Source organism: Pteropus alecto, unplaced genomic scaffold (assembly GCF_000325575.1).
Source record: "Pteropus alecto unplaced genomic scaffold, ASM32557v1 scaffold8, whole genome shotgun sequence".
NCBI classification, from domain to species: Eukaryota; Metazoa; Chordata; class Mammalia; order Chiroptera; family Pteropodidae; genus Pteropus; species Pteropus alecto.
Window position 1 is genome coordinate 23,075,913 of NW_006494609.1, and position 5,582 is coordinate 23,081,494.

The 5,582-nt window shown below is 55.1% G+C and overlaps 1 pseudogene; it reads right to left on the reverse strand.

The window, feature by feature from the left end:
- Positions 1-5,213: 5,213 nt before the first annotated feature.
- Positions 5,214-5,322, reverse strand: LOC112473858 (annotated as a pseudogene).
- Positions 5,323-5,582: the final 260 nt, after the last annotated feature.

Consider the following 5,582-nt stretch of genomic DNA (forward strand, 5'->3'; position numbering starts at 1 on the left):
GCAGGAAGATGCTATGAGAACACTCTGTCTTCCGTACGGATAGATACCAACAAAAATAACAAGCACCGCGAGCTGGAAGGATCTGAGAACTTGCGGGTGAGGCCTGGAGGAAACCCCCGTGATGCCGGCCACACCTGTGTCACCCTACCCCTCTGGGCCTCGGGGTCCCACTCTAAAACAGCCCATTCGTTTCTCAGCTATTTATGGAAGCCCACCGTGGCCTCCCACTGCTCTGGGCTCTGAGAAACAGCAGTGAACAAACAGCAGTGAACAAACGGGAGGCCCCGACCTGAAGGGGCTGCCTTCCCATGGGGGGGCCAGACACGTGCAGACGAGAAGATAGAGCTGGCATGTGTGGAGTGGCCTTTTTCAGGAAGGTGGTCAGGGGTGACTCGCTGAGAGAGCGAGGCCTATGTCAGCAGGCGAGTCGTGAGCAGAGGGCACCTCTGGGAAGCAGCATTCCTGGCACAGAGAACGGCAGGTGCAAAGGCCCTGGGGTCCGGGCTTGGTTTGTTGGAGGAGGCGCGGGAAGGCCTGAGGCTACGGCTGGGTGATGGGATGGAGAAGGCAGGATGGCAAAGCGGGCGCGGAGGGCACTGGGGCCCTGCTGCCGCTGGGCCCTGGAAACCACTGGAAGGTCTTTGCTCTCACGCCGAGTGAGGCGGGAGCCATTGGAGGCTTTAGCGCAGGGGAACGACATGGGCTGACTTCCGTTTTCGTCATATTCCTCTGGTGAGTGGGTCCCTGGCAGAAGCAGAGAGGCTGCCACAATCCAGGAGAGAGGCGACGGGGCCGCACCAGGGAGGGGCGGACGCGGAACAAGACGGGGCTGGATTCCAGGTGTGTCTGAGACGGAGTGGACACTGATGTGGAGTTCGAGGAGGAGAGGAGCCAAGGTGCCTCCGAGATGGTGACGCGAGGACGCGGGAGAGGAGCTGACACATCCCCGAGGTGGGGCTGGGGCTCGGTGACGTGCGGCGCCCGCCGGACGACCCTGGGCGGACTGAGCTGGTGGTTGGAGCTGAGGCCGTGCGTCCAGGCTGGGGACGCAGATGTGGGGGACACTGGAGGAGACGCGCTGTTTGAAGCCATGAGCCTGCCTGAGATCACCAAGGGGCCAGTGTGCGAGGGGCCGGCTCTAGACCTTTCGTAAGGAGAGCGCCTCCGCCCAGGGTGCCTGAGCCGCTCTGAGCGCCGCCTGGCACCTGTGGGCGCTCGGCCCAGCGTGGGGTTTTCACTGTCATTATAACAGCCATGCCTCACGCTCGGGCCTCGCCACGTCCTCCTCTGCGACCTTGGGTCACAGCCCCAGAATGCAAAGCTAGTCCTTTAAGGAAGGCCGAGGGGCAGAGTGCAGGGCGCATGGCTGTGTCTAGGCATAGGGTCACTTGAAGCAGCCTGTCGCCTGCCCGGCTGTCACCTGTGGTCCTATAGGTGAGTCTTGACGTTGAATTTGAAGGCTGGGCTCCAAGTTTGGTCCCTCGATTCGGTGTGTGTGTGTTAAAATCCACATAAAATTGATCATTTTAACCATTTGAAATGTATAATTCAGTGGCATTAAGCATGTCCGCCTCTTCCCGTTTCGAGCATTTTCGTCAACTGACAGGAAACCTCACACTCACTGCACAGTCACCTTTATTCCCTCCTCTCCCAGTTCCTGACAACCCCAAGTCCACTCTCTGTCGCTGTGGATTTGCCTGTTCCGGACATTTCTTATAGATGGGATCAGACACTGCGTGCCCTTTGGGGGCTGGTTCCCTCCACGTCGCAGGATGTTTGCAAGGCCACCCCCGGGGCAGGAGCAGTGAGCAGAGATTCTGGTACTCTGGGGGTGTGCCAGTCACACGGGTCTTCACGGCTGGATTCGGAACCAGCCCCATCGGACCAGCGAAGTCAGTGACCACTCGGCCATCTGATTCTCGGCTTCCAAGATCGTACGGCTGCCGTGCGTCCTTCTGGAGTCTTTGTCGCTGGGTTTTTACTGGCGAGGCCCAGCGCAGGGACGAATGGGCTCCCCCTGCCATCTTTCCATTCCTTCTGAGAATTTCCGCGATTGTCCCTTTGGGACAGGCTTCACCCCCTCCCTCAGAGGGGGCGCAGGGGCAGGGAGGCCTGAGCACGGAGCCCACACCCAGGAGATGGGGTGAGCTGGCCTGGTTTGCCTGATTCCTCCACTGGCTCGAAAATGTTAGGCGTTTGGTCAAAGGACCCTGACGTGACTCACGTTGTCCCCCCACCTAAAAGGATGAGTCCCTTGTGGTCCACCCGTCAGAACCCCAAACCCTGACTGAGGTGCCCTGTGTGCTGGGGCAGTGAGGGGGACGGATACCAGGAAGGCAGTCGCTAGGGCTATAAGGGAGGGAGGCCGGTGGCACCGTGGCAGGGCTGAGGGCCTTAGGTCATGGCAGTCCCTCCTGCACAAGCGGCCACGGTGGCCTTCGCAGGCCTCGCCGTCCCCCGCGTCACCCCAGCAGCACAAGGAGGGCACTGAGATGCATTCCCCTCTTGGCACCGGCGTGGGGGACACGGCCGTGAGAAAGACGGACGGCCGGGCACCGGTGCCAGGGCAGAGTCTAGCGAGAGAGCGACAATGAGACAGTTGTCTCATAACTATCATTGGGATAGGCTGGGCCACGGCGAGGAGGAGACTGGTGGGGTCACCTGCGAGTGGGGTGGCCCAGAAGGCTCCCTGAGGAGGTGCCCTCTTAGTAAGGCGGAGGCAGCCCGTGAAGATCGGGAAAGGTGCTCCAGGCTGAGGAACAGCCTGTGCAAAGTCCCCAAGGACGGGAGGGATGCGCAGGAAGCGGAGATTAAGGAGGGAGGTGGGCTTCTGCAGGGAGGAGGCTGGAGCCAGCTGAGGGGGCTTCGAATTGTAACCGCAGCAGAAAGCCCCCTGGGTCTGTCAGCTGGGAAGGACAAGATCAAGTCCATGTTTCGAAGATGATCTCTGGCCTTCCTGTGGAGAGGGGATGGAGGGTTGGCAGGGAGAGGCTGCGGCCCAGGCATCTGCTGTGCTGCCTCCCATGGGTAAGGCCCCTCCTGGCCCTCCCCAGCCTGGCACCTATGTGCGACCTGCCCCCGAGACTGAATGCTGACAGACCCCTCACACTCCTCCCACACTCCAGTCTGGCTGTCTGTCTGGAGGGGTGTTTAGCTGGTCCTGGGGGGGTGGGGAGGGGTCACTCTTGTAGATAAAGGCTGGGTCCTCAGACAGGAAACCACACACGGGAAGGCGGTTTCAGATGAGGAAAGGAGCCCTCTTCTCTAAGGAACGAAATGTCGGGGTGCAGCCAGAAGGCTGCCGGAGTCACCGCACCTGCCGGCACGGGCTACCTGGGACCTGGGACACCGGAGCTGTGCTCACCTTTTATTTCCCGGCACCATTTATGCTCCGACTGGGACACTGCTTCAGTGTCCCAGCCTGACCCCATGACAAGGTCAGCAGCGCTGGTTTAGAGAGCCCCCACTGGCATGAGGCCCATGGTGGGCTGGCGGTCCCCAAAACGGTAGCATAGGCGGGGGCTCACGGAGCTTACGGAGTGGGAGAGAAAGACAATGCCACACCTAGGTGACCGGTAACCGAAAGAAAGGAAGATCACAGGGACCTGGGCTGGTCGGGGAAGTCAGAGGGCTTCCTGGAAGAGGCGACCTGTGAGCTGGGACAAGAAAGACTAGTGGGCACAATTTGGGTCACGTGGCCTAGCAGGGGAGCAACCCCAGGAAGGGAGCAGTCCCCCAAAGTGGGGAATCTTGAGGCAGGCCTGGGGCTGGATGGCCGCTGGTCTTCAGCATGGAGACTTCCCTCAGGGCCAGGGTCTGTCTCAGTTGTCCTCCCACATGGTCACCCTGGGAAGCCCCACACTTATCCCAGGCCTGAGGCCAGCTCCCAAGTCCTCTTGGGGAGGCCCCTTAGATAGAGAGTGAAACATTCCTGAAGGTGTTTAGATAAAGAGCGGGGTCAACTGGACAGGAAATGGCCGGGCCCTGCCACTTCCCCTCCCGAGTCCTCCCGCTGGGCCTCCCGATTCTGTCACCGAAGCGAGGGTCACTGCTGCAAGCCCACACCGTAGGGGGGGCCCAAACAGGGGCCCGTGAGACAGGAGGCTGGTGTGGAGAGCCAGCCCGGATATCTCCAGGCCCAGCAGGGCAGCTGGCTCCTCCCAAACCCAGGCAGACGTGCTGTGTTCTGTTTTCTTCTTCATTCTTCTTCGATATTTAATCATCTCTTTTTAAAACAGCTTTATCGAGATAGCGTTCATATATCACACAATTTACCCGTTTAAACTGCATTCAACAGTTTTTAATATAGTCACAGTTGTGCAACCATCCCTACAATCAATTTTAGACGATTTTACAACTCAAAAAAGAAACTCTACACCCATTACCAGTTCCTCCCTATTCCCCTTCTCCCCCAGCCCCTGGTGACCAACAATCTACTTTCTGTCTCTATACATTTGCCTATTCTGGACATTTCATATAAATGGAATCATACAAATATGTATGATTTTGTGACTTTTGTGACTGGCTTCTTTCATTTCACATGATTTTTTCAAGCTTCATCCATGTTGTAGCATGTGTCAGTACTTCATTCCTTTTTATGACTCAATAAGATTCCATCGTAGACTTCATTTTTAATTTAATTTTTTTTTGTTTTTGTAATTTCCCATGTTGTTTTTTATATCTGTCTTTCGTAGACTACATTTTGTTCATCTAATCATCAGTTGATGGACATTAAATTGTTTCTACTTTTTGGCTATTGTGAAGAATACTGCTGTGACATTTGTGTACCTGTTTTTGTATGGCCATGTTTTCAATCCTTTTGGTTATGTATCCAAGAGTGGAATTGCTGGGTCATATGGTAGCTCTAATGTTTAACTTTCTGAGGACCCGCCAGACTGTTTTCCAAAGTAGCTGTACCATCTCGCATCCCGGGAGCAGAGTATCGGAGTTCTCATTTCTCCACATTCTCACCAACACTTATCACCATCTCTCCTTTTTGCTACAGCCATTCTGGTGGCCACGAATTGTCGTCTCATTGCAGCTTTGATCTCATTTTCCCCGATGGCTAATGTTAAGCACCTTTTCATGGGCTTATTGGCCATTTGTGCATCTTCTTTGGAGAAATGTGTATTCTGATACTTTACCCATTTTAAAACTGGGTTATTCATCTTTACATTACTGAGCTGTGGGAGTTCTTTCTTTCTTTTTTTTTGCATCTACAGCACCTGGTCTTCCTAGGCGGTCTCCCATCCGAGTACTAACCAGGCCCGACCCTGCTTAGCTTCCGAGATCAGGCCCATTCAGGGGGGCATGGGCGTAGACTTGTTTTTACTTTCTTGATGGTATGGTTTGCAACACAAAAGTGTTCAATTTTGATGAAGTCCAATTTATCTTTTTTTTCCTTTGTTCCTTATGCTTTTGGAATTGTTTAAGAAGCCTTTGCCTAACTCTAGGTCATGAAGATTTACCCGTGTGTTTTCTCCTAAAAGTTTTATAGTTTTAGCTCTTATGATTAGGTTATGATCCATTTTGAGTTATTCGTTGAGTTATTAACACTTTAAGCAACACGATCTGGCAGTGGG